General features: G+C 33.6%; 1 pseudogene; it reads left to right on the top strand.

Annotated features, from left to right (window-relative positions):
- The first annotated feature begins 327 nt into the window (after window positions 1-327).
- On the top strand, window positions 328-18,685 carry LOC120148005 (annotated as a pseudogene).
- Window positions 18,686-19,659: the final 974 nt, after the last annotated feature.

Raw genomic sequence — 19,659 nt, 5'->3', positions numbered from 1 at the left:
AAAATTAGTTAAATCTAATTCAAAATTAGATGAATTAATAAGAGAAATGAAACAAGGGGGTCAAAAACTAAAATTTTATGAAAATATAAAAATTAGGGGCCTAATTATAAATATAAAAAATTAGGGACCTTAATTATAAATACAAAAAAATTGAGGGCCCATAACAGTTGTTCAAGGTGATCCCCTTGAGCCGGCCCTGCTTACGATGATCAGTTAAAACCATTGCTATTAAGCCCCCCTAGGGCTATGTATATGTAATCCAACAAAAAATAACAGTAGTAAAAAAATTACATTCAAACATACATATACTTGAAACAAGAAACGACCATGTTGCTGTGTATACTCGTCTCCAACTTCACCGGAAACATTCTCCTTGAGAGGTACTTTTCGATATGACCATGTATTATCAAACATATGTACGTATGCATGCATGCGTGTATGTGTACGTGCGTTAGTGATGTTGATGTTCTGACTTTATGAACCCAAGTAACGGTTCTCAAAGGAATGACACTTTACAAGCTTCTTTCAATAGGGTCGCACGTCAATCGTATGTGCATGTATTGCCGAACTTGTATGCATTTGCATTCATGGTTGGTTAGTTTATTTTGTCATTGTTTATATATAAGAAAACCAACAAAATTCTGGGTTTTCATTGATGATAATGGAGTTCCATCCGAGGGAAGATTGCATTGGAGAACTTTCTTGCTTAAACTGGGAGTTGATAATCTCAAGGGTGCAAGAAATGAAGAGCTCTTTGTTGCTTCCCAAAAGTAACGTAAAATTTTCCCATATAACCATAACTTTTTATCTTACATTTTCATATTAGACTGTGTCTGAAACATGAAATTGATTTTTGGATTAAAAACCCAAAACTGTCAAGCATATAGTATGTATCTTCGATCGGGTTAAATTATGATTTTGATCCCTTTATTATGTTCAAATTAATGTGGAATTTATCTCATATAATTTAATTTGGTCACTCCACTTTCATAATATCATTAATTGGCCCACTTTCATAATATTATTCTCTTCTCTCTAGATTATTAGAGTTCGAACAATTACGCTTTTCTTAGAATAGACATTATATTTTTGTCTGAGTCCCAATTTTCAATTTTAATTTAGTATTTTATTAATTATACTAATTAGTGTTTTCTTATTATTTGTTTTCTTATTTGAAATTGCATTATTTAGTTGGCGATTTTATCGAAATATCACCCTGACAGGAAATAATTATTTGTAAAGCACCATTTCTCTTAATTTTACTGATCTATCATCCTTTCTGACAAGGCGCGGATGATGATTCGTTCCTTTCCGGGGTTTCGTCCGAGCTGGCGCCACGTCATGAAAGGCGTGAATCGCCATCTACGCCTTTTTGAGGCATTTGACACGCGTCAGTAAGACGCGGAACACCATCCGCGCCTTCCATTATTGGTTCCACCCGAAAAGCTCAGCCTTTAAACTTTCCCCTCCCCTATAAATAACACTCCTTCTATGCAAACATCACCACATCAATTCCTTCTATTTTTGCTTCACCAATTCTTTCGATTTTTTGTTGTAAGGTAAAATTATTTTTTATTATATTATATTTATTTTATATATGATTATTTGAAAAAAAAATTATTGTACTAATTATTTTGTATAATTTTTTGCGGTTGTAAAATTAGAAAGTGGGAACATACCTCGAGACATTTTTGCCGATACGATAACAATATAAATTTATATATCTAAATTATTGTGAAAGTTTTTAATTTTTTTATTAGTTTATATTTTAATTCATATACTACTTATTTAATTAGGCGTATTTCAGCTATTGTTTTTGCATATATAAGACTCTCAATCTTTCAAACTCCCAGAATGATGTGTATTTCAGCTATTGTTTACTATGATTGAGAAATTCGGGAAGATGAAATCGGCGTCGAGTTCGCATCAAATCATTATGTCAGAATATCCTTCAATAGAAACATAACTCTTGAGGAGCTGATAACGAAAATTTCAAGAAAGATTCATGTTGGAAGTACTAGAAGACTATTGTTGAGTTAATCGATCGATTAACTCAACAATTAGCATCAGAGCTTGACTCATTTGAAGGTCTAATAGCCTCTTGAGTAGATTCGGGAAGAGTTACATCGATAATTAAGTCATCAATGGCCTCCACTTCAAACTTCGACTCCGGTCTCGATTCGATGCCCATCAACAAGCCTCATTTCTTCAATGGAGCTAACTATGCCTATTGGAAGAATAGGATGATGTATTTCATTCAAGCAAGTGACATGGGAGCATGGAATGCTGTAGAAGACGGATATATCAAGCCTCTCACTCATCCAAAATTGTGGAGTGAATGAGAGACAAGAATGTTCCAGCTCAACTTCAAAGTCATCCATATCATATTTTGTGCTCTTGGACCAGATGAATATGGAAGAGTTTCATCTTGTACAACCGCCAAAGAAATATGGGATAAACTACAAGTCACTCATGAAGTCACCGACGAGGTAAAAGAATCTAAAATTAGTCTTCTAACACATACCTATGAAAATTTCAGGATGAAACAAAATGAAGATATCAAAGCTATGACGGATAGATTTTCAACGATTGTCAATGGTCTCAAATCATATGGAGAGATCATTCCAAACGAAAAGCTTGTGAGGAAGTTAGTTTACTCGCTTCCAAAATTGTGGCAATCAAAGAAGACGGCAATCATTGAGGCTAAGAACCTAAAGTCCTTAACCCTTGAAGAGCCAATCGATTCCCTCCTCACTCATGAAATGATGCTTGAAGATTAGGTGGACCTCGATAATATTGACGAGACACCAAAGAAGAAGGAGAAGAAGAAAAACATTAGAGTTGCTCTCAAATCCACAAAAGATGAGAGTGATTCGGATGAAGATGACAATGACGAGGAAATGGTATTGTTTGCCAAACGGTTCAGAAAAATGATGAGGCCTAACCGAGGAAGAAAATTCAAACGAAATGAAGGCTTCAAAAATGAACCAAAAGAGAAGGACCCGATCATTTGCTACGAATGCAAGAAACTGAGGCATGTCAAATATGATTGCCCATAATTGAAGAGAAAGGGTCAATCAAAGAATAAGCACAAGGCTCACATGGCTACATGGAGTGATGAAGAATGTTTCGATGAAGAGGACCAAGAAGTAGCAAACTTGTGCTTGATGGCATTCGAGGAAGATTCTAAGGTAACCTTTAACTCATTTGATTTAGATGATTTATCTTATGATGAGTTATTGGAGGAATATAATGGGTTAGCTTCAAATTATGAGAAATTGTTTTTAAAATACAAAAAATGATATTTCAAAATTGAAAAATGAAAATAATCTCATATCCAAGACCAACAATGATATTGAAAGTAAAATCAAAGATTTACAAATCAAACTAGAATAGTTTGAAAATAAAATTTATGATTTGTAAAATTTACTTCAAGAGCCAATGATGATCATCAAAAGGAAATTGATGACCTTAAAGCTTCTTTTGATAAATTTGGATCAAAATATTTTGAAAAAAGGAGAAAATTCAAAAACCAACTTTGTTAGAAAAAGTTTTAGAAACTACAATCATAGAGGTCCCCAAAGAACCTCTAATGGAAAAATCGTTAGAAGTATATGGGTTCCTAAAGAACTCATTACTACTAAAGATAAGGATATCCTACACAAATGGATACCTAAGGGGACTAGGATTTTAGAAACTAATGAATATGGACCCAAAAGAATTTGGGTACCAAAAATAAAAAATTAATCTATGTTTTTAGGAAAAGGAGCATTGCTACAAGGCACGGGAAACAAATTCAAACCCATGGTACCTTGATAGTAGATGTTCAAGACACATAACCGGTGACAAAAGCCGGTTCATAGAGCTCAACGCCAAAAATGGAGGAGAGATGACTTTTGGTGATAACTCAAAAGGTCACATTGAAGGTATAGGCACTATAGGTAATACATCTTCCATACAAATTAAGAATGTTTTATATGTGAATGGATTAAAGCATAATATATTGAGTATTAGTCAATTGTGCGATAAAGGATTCAATGTCATGTTTGATATTAATGGTTGTAAAGTCATTGACATTGCATCTAATCGGATTATGCTTGTTGGTCATAGAATAGGAAACATGTACATGGTGCATTTAGATTCCATAGATATGACTAATTTATGCCTAGTTGCTAAGGATGAGCATGATAGTTGGTTATGGCATAGGAGACTAGGATATTATATTATGAGTGTTTGCAACGGTTAATTCAATGAGATTTAGTTCGAGGGTTGCCTAAACTAAAATTTGATAATGATAAAATATGTGATGCTTGTGCTAAAGGAAAAAAACGAGTTTCTTTTAAATCCATTAATGAAGTATCCACTAGTAGAGTATTATAATTGATCTATTTAGATCTTTTTGGGCCATCTAAGACTACTAGCTTGGGTGGAAAACAATATGCATTTGTCTTGGTAGATGACTATTCTAGATATACTTGGGTTCTATTTTTAAGTACTAAAGATGAAACATTAGAAAAATTCATCACGTTTTCAAAAGTAATCCAAAACGAAAAAGGTTACTCTATAACTAGTGTTAGAAATGATCATGGAACTGAATTTGAAAATCTTGGATTTATTGAATTTTGTAATTCTAATGGTATTAACCATAATTTTTCAGCACCTAGAACCCCTCAACAAAATGGAGTTATTGAGAGGAAAATTGAACTTTAGAAGAAATGGCTAGAATCATGCTTTGTGAAAATAATTTGCCAAAATATTTTTGGGCGGAAGCCACAAATACTGATTGCTATGTTATTAATCGAGTAATGATTAGGCGTATTTTGAAGAAAACTCCATATGAACTTTTTAAAAATAAAAAGCCTAATATTAGCTATTTTCATCCTTTTGGATGTAAATGTTTTATTTTAAACAACAGTAAAGACAATCTTGGCAAATTTGATGATAAAAGTGATGAAGAAATTTTTCTGGGTTATTCTTTAAATTCTAAAGCTTATCAAGTATTTAATAAAAGAACTTTAGTTGTAGAAGAGTCTATACATGTTGTTTTCGATGATAATCCCCTTCCGAGGAATGATTATTGTATGAATGATGATGTAGGCATTATAAACATAAATGACGTTGGACATGACAGTGGAGAACCATCATCAAAGGAAGAAACCAAAGATGAGGAAATTCATGATCCCCTCGAGAATCCAACCATTGAAGAAAGGGAATTATCTTACCCAAGGGAATACAACTATGTCAATGATGGTGAAATAATAGGTGATCCATCCAAAGGGGTAACAACTCGATCTTCTCTTAGAAATATTTGTAATTATGTTGCATTTATCTCATGCATAGAGCCTAAGAATATTAAAGAAGCATTAAATGATGAACATTGGATTATGGCTATACAAGAAGAGTTAAATCAATTTGAGAGAAGTAAAGTATGGACATTAGTTGAAAGGCCTAGTAATAAATCTACTGTAGGAACTAGATGGGTATTTAGAAATAAGCTTGATGAAAGTGGTAATATAGTGAGAAACAAGGCTAGACTTGTTGCTCAAGGGTACACTGAGAATAGGGCATAGACTATGATGAAACATACGCTCCCGTAGCTAGGATGGAAGCAATTAGAAAGTTATTAGTATTTGCATGTTTTCATGAATTTAAATTATATCAAATAGATGTTAAAAGTGCATTTTTAAATGGTTTTATAAAAGAAGAAGTGTATGTGGAACAACCTCCTGGTTTTGAAGATTCAAAATTTCTAAATCATGTTCTTAAATTGACAAAAGCGCTTTATGGTTTAAAACAAGCTCTTAGAGCTTGGTATGAAAGATTGTCAAATTTTTTAATTGAAAAAGGTTTTTCAAAATGGAAGGTTGACACTACATTGTTTTTTAAGTATAAAGGTAAAGATTTATTAGTAGTTCAAATTTATGGTGATGATATAATTTTTGGTTCTACTAATGATGTTCTTTGCCAAGAATTTTCTAAGCAAATGCAAAGTGAATTCGAGATGAGCATGATGGGGGAGCTCTCATTTTTCTTGGGACTCCAAATCAAGCAAAGAAAATATGGCATTTTCATCAATCAAGCTAAGTACGTCAAAGATATGCTCAAGAAGTTTGGACTAGAAAATGGGAAACCTCATAACACTCCAATGAGCTCATCTACAAAGCTTGACAAAGATGAAGGAGGTAAATGTATGGATGATAAATTATATAGGTCAATGATTGGCTCTTTGCTTTATTTAACTGCAAGTAGACTGGACATTATGTTTAGTGTTTGCTTATGTGCTAGATTTCAATCATGTCCTAAGGAATCACATTTACTAGCTGTTAAGAGAATCTTTAGATACCTTAAGGAAACTCCTAGTTTAGGACTTTGGTATCCTAGAGACTCTAGCTTTAGCTTGCATGCCTTCTCTGATGCGGATTATGGAGGTTGCAAATTAGATAGGAAAAGAACATCCGGTACTTGCCAATTCCTTGGAAATATGCTGATTTCTTGGTTTTCAAAGAAACAAAATTGTGTTGCGTTATCTACCACTGAAGCGGAATATATTTCAGCCGGTAGTTGTTGTGCACAAGTTTTTTGGATGAAACAACAACTTTTTGATTATGGAATTGAAGTAGGTACCATTCCTATCAAGTGTGACAATACTAGTGCTATTTGTCTCACTAAAAATCCCATCCAACACTCTAGAACTAAGCATATTGAAATTAGACATCACTTCATTAGAGACCATGTCGCTAAGGAAGATATAGTTCTAGAATTTGTTGATGCTTTGCATCAATTAGCGGATATCTTTACAAAACCTTTAGATAAAGAAAGATTTTGGACACTTAGGAGAGAATTAGGTTTAACTGTCTTTCCTCACTTAGTGTTTAAATTAATTTTAGCACTTTTAAGAATAAATGAAAAATACTTATAATAATAATAATAATAATAATTTTTTATTGCCTTCTTTGCTATTAGTTAGGGGGAGTTTATAATTTTTAGAGAAAATTAATTTTATGTTCAAATGTAGTTTAAAGATAAAATTGTTTGATTGAACATGATTAATTTTCAATATATGAGTTGCTAATACCACTAGAGCAAATTAATTTAGCATTTTGAGTGTTTAAAAATCAGATTTTAGCATTTTGGTGCAGAGGGAATCGATACCCTCCTGAAGGGGAACCAATTCCCCCTTTGAAGGGGAACCGATTCCCCCCCTGAAGGGGAACCGATTCCCCCCGAAGGGGAATCGATACCCCCTGGGGGTTCTCGATATAACACAGCCAGAACATCCTATTTCACTCAAACCCTTTTCTTCTTTCCTTGCCGCCATTCACTCTTTCTTTCTCCTAAATCTCCACTTTGCTTCAAAACATCGATTTCTAATCGGAATTACTTCAAATATTATCTCCTAAACCTATTGGAATCATCAAACTAGTGCAAAAATCATAATATTCTCACAAAATCTGAAAATCTTCAAGGTATTTTTCTAAAACTTCTATTTTATCAATTTTTGAACATAGGACTAGTTTTAATTAGTTCTAGATTGAAATAGTGATCGGGCATTGATTGTTTAATGTTTAGAAACTAGATTTTACAACTAATTTAATCAAAATCTCAAATTTTTCAATTATTTTTTTGAATTTTTGAAATTAAAAAAAAAATCTTTAATTAATTTCAAAATTTGTGCTTTTGATTTAATTATGTTGTTATTATGAAAACTATACGTATATTGTTTTTCAAAACTTTATTTTTCAATAGTTTTCAAAACTTTCCCCATTAGGATTGTTTTAGAGAACCTTGAAATATTGAGGACTCAATTGAGTTTTGGGATTGATTATATTGGATACATGTGTTTTAAAATTGCAGTTTATTCTTTCCATTCCGATTATTTTAAATCATGTCTCACAAATGTTCTAGACCTTCCTCTAGTCGTTCTAACCAACCTCCAAACTCACCTCCAAATCCTCCACCTATCCAACAAATTCCTAATCCTAATCTCGATGATCCAAATATGACCATTCGTAATTCGTGCTTTAATGAACCTGGTCGTAGACAAAATCTCTACGTTAGATTTTGCCAATACTTTGAGTCTTACAAAATCAGGGAAGAACGAATCCCATCTCTTCAAGTCATGTTAGACATCAATTTTCGATATCTTCCTATCCTACAAGAGTGGAAATTTGATAAACTCTTCTAGCTTGAACCAATAGTTTATCACCAACTCGTTTGTATCTTCTACTCTAATGTCGTTTGCATTCAAAACCGGGATAAAACTGCAACCATAGGAATCCGATCCTATCTTCTAGGATGATTCTTTCATCTTAACTCGGAATACATTGCCAAAGCATTAGGATTAGATAATGACGGGTTAGATAATGAAAAACTAACGGTAGGATCTCAGTATAAACGAAGGGATAGTGCGAGTGTTTTAGATCTTCATGACCGTTTTCTTCATTTAATGATCTCTTGGTGGTTTCGACCATCCAGAGGTCGTTACTCTACTCTTCGAGCCTTAGATCTACTTTGGCTACTTTGTGTTCAAAATAATCTCAAAATCAACCTTCCACATATTATCTTTGTTGAACTTGTCGAAACCGTAGATATTGTTCCCAATAAGAAATTATGTTCATCTTTAGTTTACGGTTGTATTCTAAGTAATCTGTTTAAAAAGGTCGGGCTTAGAGTTGGTATTGATGCCTCTTTTCCACTCAAAAACCAAATCAACTTATTCTCTTTAACTAAATCGGGATGGAAAATCAATGAAGAAACTGGTCTTTGGGTTCGTACCCATGAGCAACCTCCGGAAGCCGATGAAGCCAAAGAAGAGCCATAGCAGTACGAGGAACAAGCACAGCAAGAAGATCAAGTGCCTCCATACTTCCGATCACTTATGGAGAATCTTGATATAAGGCTCGCATCCATCGATTCTAATCTGACTGCTACCAACGAGACGATGAAATGTCGTTTCTACTATTTGGACCAGAGGGTCGATGCACTTTCACGTGATGTGACCAATATTTGGACACAATTATCTCCTCTTGATCCAACGATGGACGATTAGGCCTTGTTTCTTGCTTAGCTTTATTAGATAAAATCTTCAAACTTATTGTTTCAACTTTTTGAATGTTTTAGATTGTGATTGTTGGATGTTTGAATTTGTTTGATGGTTTATGGAAGTTTGAACTTATATTTATATATATTTGGTTTGGTTAAATTTATTCATTATTGCATCATTTACATCATGTTAGATGTATGACCAATATTTCCAAGTCACATTGTTTATGAATATTGCTTATGAAACTAATGGCTAATATTTCTCTTGATTGTGATCTTAGCAACATAAAGCTTTAAAATCAATTAGCTAATGTTTTTCAAAACCTTGTTTAAAATCATTTAAAGGTCTTTTTGATTTAACAAAAAGGGGGACAAGTGTTTTAAAAGGGAGAAGTGTTAGAGTAATGGGGAGTAATTTCAAACTTGATTTCAAAATCTTAAAATTACTAAAATGTTTTGTTATATCAAAAAGGGGGAGATTGTTGAAAACATTTTTATATTTCGATATAACAAATTAAGTTAAATGAATTTTAAGATTTTCCAAAATATTTTCTAATTATATTCGATATAATTATTCGAATATCAAAATATTACTCCAAATCTTTCAAATGTCATTTTTTAATCCTTACTCAAGTGTAAAATGAAGTTTTAATCTTAAAATAATTTCAAAATAATTTTACAAAGTAATATGATATGGATGGCTTTGGAGTTGAGCTGAAGCATTCTTGTCTCTCCTTCACTCCACAATCTTGGACGAGTGAGAGGCTTGATATATCCGTCTTCTACAACATTACATGCTCCTATGTCACTTGCTTGAATGAAATACATCATCTTATTCTTCCAATAGGCATATTTAGCTCCATTGAAGAAAGGAGGCTTGTTGACGGGCATCGAATCGAGACCAGAGTCGAAGTTTGAAGTGGAGGCCATTGATGACTTGATTATCGATGTAAATCTTCTCGGATCTACTCAAGAGGCAATTAGACCTTCAAATGAGTCAAGCTCTGATGCCAATTGTTGAGTTAATCGATCGATGGAATCAGCCAAGAGGGGGTGAATTGGCAATTAAAATTTTGGTGGAAGTTTTTGCAGAAAATTGAAAGTAATTGCACAGCGATTTAAAGTGGTTCGACTTTCTCAACCAAAGTCTATGTCCACTACCTTAGCTATCCACACGAAGGATTTTCCAACAAATTCACTAATTTGTTCTTTATTTTGAGGCCAAAAAGATAACCTTACAACTCCCTCAAGAATGTACCTCAATTGTTGAGAACACTCTTTCTCAATGACAATATTACAAATTCGCAAACTTACAAGGAAATTCTCACAAGGTGGATTGTTTGCACAATTCTAGAACAAAGAAAGAACACTCAAGAATAATACAATTGCGCACAAAAAGTGTTCTTGAAAGCAAAAATGAATATTGAATGAAATAGACTTGAAAATGCTCAAACTTGAGGTTTGATGCTTTCTCTTTGATTCTCTCTTGATTCTTGTTGATTGTTGTTTCTAGTTATTGATCAATGGCTTCTAAGCTTGTTTAAATACTCCTTCAATTGATTCTGAACGTTGGGGATGATTAGTGGAGTCAATGGAGCCGTTTTAGTGTGAAATCAATTAATAAAACAACTTGAGAGTGGGGGGAATCGGTACCCTCTCATAGGGAATCGATTCCCTAAGTGTAAAATTCAAATATTTTGACCGTTACACATGGGGAATTGGTACCCCCTTGGGGGGGAATCGGTTCCCTCTGGACAATCTGGATTTTTGGCTTTGAAACGGTTCCTTAATTTTATACTTGAGTAAGGATTAAAAAATGACATTTGAAAGATTTGGAGTAATATTTTGATATTCGAATAATTATATCGAATATACTTAGAAAATATTTTGGAAAATCTTAAAATTCATTTAACTTAATTTGTTATATCGAAATATCAAAATGTTTTCAACAACTGTCCTCACTTCAATACAGATTTCCAATCGTAGTATTTCTGTTAACTTATACAGCGTTCGAACTATCCAACGATGACGATGTTGCTATGATGATTGATTCTCAAAATCATTATTTAGACGCCGATACAGATATGTATGCAAAAAATTTTGAAGTGCGTGTTGTTCGTTGTATGTCTATGCTCCCACTATGGGCTGGCTCAACAACCCGATCGAGTTGAAAGCCCAACTCAAGTAATATGTAATTTTAACTTGTTAATGAGAAATCCACATCATGGTGTCATCTCATCAAGTTCAATGGGGAGACATTCATCACCAACTTCTTACGATCTGTACCGAGGTGGCTCCACAAACAATCCGTATGGCAACATCGCGTCCAGTTCAAGGGGAAGGCATTCATCTGCCAATTTCTTTGACCTAAATAATGAGATGCCCTCGACGCAGCAATATGTGCAGTACCCATTTGACACGATGCCTTCAAGCTCCAAGGGAAGATATTCAAAATGCTATTTTTTATTTCTCAATCATTTTCATTTTTTATGGAAACAAAGTTATTAAGTTCTACATTTGATGCTTAGGTTACGAACTACTACCTGAAACATTTGAGTCCATGTTTCACGAATTGCGAGGAAAGAACAAGGAATGATACGATTACATCAATTAATGTCATTTGAGCATCACCGATTAATTAAACAAGAAAACGATACAACAAAAAAATTTAAAAAACACTAAATAATAAAAACATTCGAACAATTAAGTAATAAAAAATTAACAAACAAAATAAATTAAGTAATAAAAAGTAAATAATTAAATAAAAAATTTACAATTGTTGGTAAATAAAAAAATATTGAAGTGTATGACTATATCGATGTCTACGTCTTGAATGTGTTTCGCAGGGCAGTGGTTGTCTGTCTCGAGGAGGATTTCTTCGTATAACTTGTTCTGACTCCTCACTCTCATCATCATCATCAGGAGCAGATACATTTTGTTGATGAGGGACGAATGACGATGTAGCACCTCCATAGAATAATTACCCTAAAGGTGTATGACTAACTATCCCACCGCTAATAGAAAACTGTGAAAACGACATCGATGAGTGCGAAAATTGTACAGGATGTGTCTGTGCATGTGGTGAAGCTTCACTCGCCAAATAACTAGCTTATGTACCTCAAGTTGGATATGCAAACATGGAACTATAATATCCGCCAGGAGAGATCATATAACTCTATGGCGGTGGCGACATTTGGTATGGAAGCGACGGCATCTACCTGGCTACAGTGGCATATGAAACGGCTGCGATGCCATCTGATATAGATGTGGTGCCATCTGAAACGACTGCGGAATATACAACAGTGGCTGCTGTGAAGGTTTCAGTGCTGCAGTTGAGGACGAGCCGGAAGCACCTACTCTCCGTCCACAAGTCGGGGGACGATGATGTTGTGACGGTGGACGTCTTTGTCGACGTCGATGAATGCTCTCGCCTCGTGCTTCCTCGGAAAGTATGAACGGTTCCCGATAATTAAAAGTGCATTTTTTTATTTAAATACATACATCTGTGTCAGCCTTCTGATCAATTAGTAGCCTAATTCTTCCAATTAATTAAGTAAATCCCAATGATATTTTCTTGCACTTGACCACCTATTCAATGAAATAATTTTTATTTTATACTAAATAAAATTATCAATATATGAAATCAGTATTGTAATTACCTCAATAATAACGGGAAAACTAACGGGTTTTTCACCACCGGACATAAAAATGGCATGTGATACCACGCCCAAGATGGAGCAGAAGGAGACATCCGCCGATAACATTTTTTCTATAGTTAGTAGCTCGACACATTTTTCTATACAGAATTGCCAAAACTGCGGAGCCCCAACTCAGTGTGCTAGCATGATGAAAATCGACAAGGTGACACAACCACATACAATGAACTTGGTTGGGCGATTTGTCCGGCATCAAGAGCCCTCCTATGAGTTATAGTATGCAAGCTCGTGCATACATTTTAACCTTCTCCTCGGAGGCGTTGCCACCCAAATGCTTGAAAGTTGCATCCAACCAATTTAACGAAATTTGACCACCGTTGAAATTAGGTGGGACACCTCCAAGATACTCATTGCACAATGAATGTCATTCACCATGCGCCACCCCAGAAATCACATCTCCATCTACCGGAAGCCCCAAAAGCATGGAAACATCCTCTAGCGTAATTGTACACTCTCCACACGGAAGATGGAATGTGTGTGCCTCTGGTCTCCACCGCTCAACCAATGAGGAAATAAGGTTGGATTCAAGGTTACAGTGCCTTCATATTTTGCTACGTAACCGAATCCAGCCTTGACTAAATACGACCATACACGGGTAGGTATCTCTAACTTAATATTACGAATGAAGGGATCTAATATACGGTCTCTCTCCTAATTTAATAAATATTATAGAAATTAAAATATAAACTAATACTAAACAAATTAAATAAATAAAATATTAAACATAATTAAAATTAAAATATAATTTAAAATTGTTACCGTATCAACAAAATGCCTAGAGATATGATAGTCATCTAAATGTAGTAAACCGCCTTCCATTTTATAACTAAAAAATTAATAAAAAGTTAATATAATAAAATTTAATAAAATTATTAATTTAATATAATACAATAAAATATTTTATCTTCTTAATAGAATTTAAACTTTGAGAGAATTTTAGAGGGTTTGAGATTTGAGAGAGTTTGGATGTTTGTGTTTGGTTTGTGTTTGAATGAAGAGGAGAGGGATATTTATAGAAAGAGTTGAGGGGGTTACTCGAATTTCCAATAAATGTAAGAGGTGTGAACGGTTGGGATATTAATGAAAGGCGCGAATGGTGATCTGCACCTTATTAGCGCGTGTCAAAAACTCCAAAAAGACACAGATGATGATTTACGTCTGTCCTTACGTAACGCAATGTCACGAACTTGGGCTCGATTAAGTCCGTGACAGCCAGTTAGGATAAGACGCGGATGACCATCTGCGTCTTTCATGATGTGGCACCAGCTCAGACAAAACCCCGCAAAGGCACGGATGACGATCCGCACCTTGTCAAAAAGAGTACTAGATCGGTAAAATTTGGAGAAAATATGTCTGACAAGTAATTATTACTTGTCATAAGGATATTTCAGTAAAAAAATCTTATTTTAATTAAGTATAGATATATATGTACGTTTAATGACTAATTGCTACGTTTCTTTTTTAAAATTATATTATATGAATATATATAAGTTTCAACTATTAAATAGTAATAATAATAAACACTAACACTTATTATTTATTTATTATTATTATTCAGCAGAAAAAAAATATATACACATGAATTACAAATCAAAAACAAAGTCCATGAAGTCTTATTTGCAAAGACCAAACCAAGAAACTCAATAGAAGCCCGCATCCGAGACTAAAGAGGCTAGGGTTTTGCCCCTAGCTTCTCAGTTATTGAGGGAAACCGATGGCTCAGATTGTACGTGCCTCTGAAACCCTATTGAGATCATATACAGCGCTGCCTTATCAGACCCGTTGTATCTGAACCAATCCAGCGGTCCAGATTAGGGGGTCTTTAGAGTTTCTCATAACCCCAAATGAGATCACGGCGTAGTCACTCATCAGCCGTTGGATCTATTTCATACCAACGACCCAGATTTATCGAGATTAGGGTTTTACCCTAAACATCATATCAGTCGCCGCCGTCGATGAAGCTCCACCGTGGATTCCCTGACGCGTTGGATACACGCTCGAGCCCGTGAGCTCTCAGACGCGTCGGTCGTGACTTCTCCGGTCTCTACATGCTCAGATTTGGTCCCCACACATCCCGCTCATCATCGCCGAGAGCCACGTCATTTTATGAATAACTAAATTGTTCGTGCGCCTCTGCTATGTCTCCTCTGCCACAACAGTGACAGTAACAGTGGCAGACGTCTCAAAGGTTCTGTTTTGGGATTTTTAGGGGGTCTAGGGTTTAGAAAGGACACGAAAAGAGGTTTAGTGTTCGAGATAGAGTCTCTGGGGTTCCAAAAGGGGTGTTTTGCGTTCAATAGCCCAACCGTGGCCAATGATTCACGGTGTCATGAGATGAACGACTCATCTCCACGGTGGGGGAAGGGGAAGGGAAAGAGTTTGGAGAGAAAGCAAATTTCTCTTTTAGGTAAGAAACTGAAAAATGAGGAAATGGGGAAAGAGAGTCATTTTTGGCTTTAGTCTTGGCTATATAAGCACCATACGGTGTCGTTTCAGAGAGGAAAAGCGTGTTTGAGTGCATGGGTTAACCCCAGTTTTTATTCTTCAGCCTTTGTACTCTTTTCATTTCAGTCACTAAATGCAATGACTTTTTTCCAGCTCTACACTTATTCTGTTTATATTGTAGTTACTGTATGCCTGTTGTGGTGTTTTGGTTAAATTCCTCATCTCATTCGTCATTTTATAGCTCATTGCATTTCGATCCTACGTATTTTGTTATAAGAAACATGCTCAATTACTGCTATAGACCCTTGATATTTTGCTAGGTTAATATTTTATTCACTGCCTTGGTTTGATTACCATATAAAATAAAATGGTCCTAATGCAAGATAACCCTTGTAATTTCCTATTTCATTTTATTTTAGAATTTTTTGGATTCAACCCTTGTTTTCTTATTTCATTTTATTTTAGCTTTTATATTGTTATATGTTAGTAACGTATATCTTTTTTATCATTGTTGTTTAAAATGGTAAAATGCATTTATATTCTATACCAATCATTTATACATTTTTATACTCGTATCTATTTTCAAGAACGTCTTTTGTAAAATGGGCATAAAAAGTATAACTTGTTAGAAGTAACACGATTCAAGACGACATTCGAACAAAAAACAAACTTGAAATAAATCAAATTTGCTTTCATTAAAAAAAAGAAACAATGGTTAAATCATTATTTTGTTTTAATAATGACAATGTGGTTGTTTTTGATATGTTGTTTGATTCAATTTTATTCGATTCATGTTCAATGTGTGGTTCTAAACAAAAAGGGAATATTCTCATATAGAAAAGAGATAGATGAGATAGACTTCCCATTAGAGGATGTGCAAATACGGTGATCTCTTCTCAAAATAAGAAATATTCTTTTATAATTCGAAACGAATTAATCAATGACCAATAAAATAGATCGCAAGATAATTTTTCATTTGAATTTTTTAATTTCCATTGCCACGACAATAGTACCAGTTTTAATCAACTTATGAACTTAAAATGAGTCTTTGATAAACGCAAACAACTTTCGTCTTTAAAAAATGTTTTAAAAGATTTTTTAGGTATTCGACTTACCTAACTTAAAGTCGATGTTGACTCCAAGTTAAAGCGATTCGAAAAATTAATTTTCTAAAAAATAAAATCGTTTTTGTTTTAAGAAAAAAAAACATTACGACACTTAGCCAATTATCCATACATCCTTTAAACAAAGCTACTCAAATCAAAATTTTATAAAAAATAATAATAATCTCTTTTACCCATGAGTTCACTCATTTTCTTCCTTAATTTTTTATTCTTAAATTTATTATATAAAAGGAGTCATTCACAATTAGCGATGGAGGACTTTTCTTTGGCTAAGTTCAAAGTTAAAAGAGAGACGTAAAAATATTTGGGCAAATTATGTGTGTAATACCTAAACTATTAATATTGATTCATTTTAGTATTTAAACTTTTAATTTTTTAAATTCATTCTTAAAGTTTAGTTTTTATTTCATTTTAATATCATATTCAAAATTCAACATTAGTTTTTGAAAAAAATTGAAAATTTGGGTACTAAACACACCAAAATTGATAGTTTATGAATTAAACCCGTTAAGTTTTTAACGGTGAGATATTGAAATGAAATAAAAATTAAACGTTATGTATGATTTTGAAAAAGAAAGTAAAAGTTTAGATACTAAAACAAATTCAAAACTAATAGTTTAGGTACTAAATGTATAGTTTACTCAAATATTTTTAAATAAAAACAGAGAGTTAGGATCTAATTCACTTAATTTCAAAATCAAGAGAACGTAAAACACATAAATTTAGAGAGCTAATGCTTAATTTGTTTATCTTCAAAATTAGGAAGGACCTAAACATGATTAAACCCAAAAACTATGGGCATGACTCTCCCTCACTTTACAGTACACGTAGCTCGGTCCCTGCCCATTTGCAACACTTCCCACCGCACCAAAAGGAGGTGGCAAACAGTTAGCCTAATAAAGCATATAGAAATTTATTTAGGGATCTGTAATATTTATTAGTGACTTGAAATTTGTTACGTTGAGATAGGGTGTATAATTTTATATATCACAAAATTTTAGATATCAAAAATAGTGATTCGTATCTTCTTTGAAAAAAATCAAATGAAAATATTCAAATATCCGAATTCAAATTTAAAAATTAATTTGAAAAAAAATATTTTAAATTTTAAATTCTAAAATTTATGATTTAATATAACTTATTTAATACTTCTATTATATATATTTTTATATATTTAATTATCCACACACATTAAATAATTAAATATCTTATTTTTTATTAAGTTAGAGTTTTAATGGGTTGGTGGGTAACTTATTTATTGGGCTAAAGGATATCTAAAATCTAAGTGCCCAATTTTTTTTTCTTCTGATTTTCGGATAATCTAAAATTAAAATTTATTTGATCCATATCCGATTAGATTATTCGAAATTTTTTTGGATATTCGATCCGAAATATCCAAAAATCAAAAAATGAATCAGATACCGAATTTTCGGATCAGATCATTTGATCAACGGATTGGATCTTTTTGTATACTCCTACGTCAAAGTGACGAGTTTCAATAAAAAATATATTTTATTCAAACTTTTTACTTCGATGTGATAAAATTTAATAAAAGAATTATATTTTATTAAAACTTGTCATTTCGACATGATTAATTTAAATAAAAATATTATTTATTAAAATTCATCACATCAATGTGATAAGTTTATTGAACACTATAACAAATGTCTAGATCTCAAAATAAACCTCTATATTAATAAAACAATTTGCCTTGTCGAGGAAGAAAAAACCCAAAAGGATCCTACAGGATTAAAACCCTAATTTGAGTATTTGACCCTTCAATTATAGATGATTAAACCTTTCATTGACCTTTCTCCTTGATTTGAGTTCTCAGGTCAGTTTACATTGTTTACGCAGTGCTCGGAGGTGTCTTCATATACGTTGTTGTCAAGGATGAGTACGATGAACTTACTTGCAAGTTTTCTTCTCTTTTTCAAAACGAAAATGGGATTAGTTCAACAGAAAAATAGATTAAGAAAACGTTAACGATGACAGATTCTGGGCTTTGAATGTTGGTATAGTGACTAAGTTGATGTTTGTAATAACATCTTCAATCAAGGAAGCCTGTGGTAAATCCCCAAATGAACGCGTTTCTTGACAAATATGGAAAAATCTGTTTGAGTCCGTATGAAATTGTTTGGCAGGTACGGGGATTTTCTTGTCAAAGTATAGTAGGACCATATCTGCAAAAATGCACAGTGAAGGGACCTTTTAATGGAATATGATCATGTTTTGTTTCTGGTTTCAATGCTTGGTTCTGAAACATGTTTTGTTGTCAAGGGAATCCTGGAAGACACAGAGGAAGACAAAATCAGGAGGCTGATAGGGTTAAAGCCTCCGAATCCATCAGAGATTTGAACTGTCCCCGGTGAAGATTGTGCTTCCTTTCTCTTTCAAGATGAGACAATATACATGGAATACCATTAACCTTTCCTCTCTCAAAAGCTTTGTTTTCATCAAAATTTAATTTAGCAGTACCTGTTAAATTCATTTTGGGAAGAAAAAACGACAAACGACATAAATAATAATAATGGTTGAAGCTAAACTTTCCCTGTTGAAGGCAACCAAGGCCAACAGGTATGGAGTCGGTTTAACAGAGTTAAAAGGCCAAATATATCTACCATGCATATAATAGAGTAAGGGGATGCAATTTGGGGACTATAGAATAGGTCATATAGTTCAGGCAGCAGAAATGTGCTACACAAGCATTCAACATTAAAGCTTATCTTTCAACAATGGCAGAGTGGCCTTGCCACCTAAGAGTCTAGTCCAGCAAAATTTATGAAAAATCAGTCGAATCAAGGTCATATTCGATCAGCTAGGTACCTCGCTATAGAGTCGTTGGACTTAGCAAAGTCGATGTTTCCGATACCCTGGCGCCTTACTTCATTCCAGCAGACCAGCAAGGCAATCAACTGCAATCCCAGTAAAGCTCAACATCGATACGCCATCAGCACCATCAGGCTTCTGCAAATTCAGGGTACCATGCTAATGCCTTTCTTTCATACAATTCATTCTTTGCAAAGCTCAACATAATGTGTTTGGTGAAGGCACTTCCTTCTTCCTAAAGCTATCATAAGGAGAATAAATCAACCATGTTGAAGGTTTTTTTATGGAGAGGGAAAGATGAAAGTGCAAACGGGGCCAAGGTAAGTTAATCTTCGATCAAATGAAGCCTTATCATTATAGTTAAGTGACCAAAACGGAAGTATTCTAAAAGCTGAGTGACTACCATTATAGTTTTGACAGATCTGCCAATCCTCTAATAAACAAATAGCTATAATTATAAAATAAATGATTAAATTATATTATTTTTCTCAAAGGTACTTAAA

Source organism: Hibiscus syriacus, unplaced genomic scaffold (assembly GCF_006381635.1).
Source record: "Hibiscus syriacus cultivar Baekdansim isolate YM2019G1 unplaced genomic scaffold, ASM638163v2 tig00110945_pilon, whole genome shotgun sequence".
Lineage (NCBI taxonomy): Eukaryota > Viridiplantae > Streptophyta > Magnoliopsida > Malvales > Malvaceae > Hibiscus > Hibiscus syriacus.
Note: the sequence above shows the minus strand (reverse complement) of the source record. Positions and strands in the feature narration are given on the sequence as shown.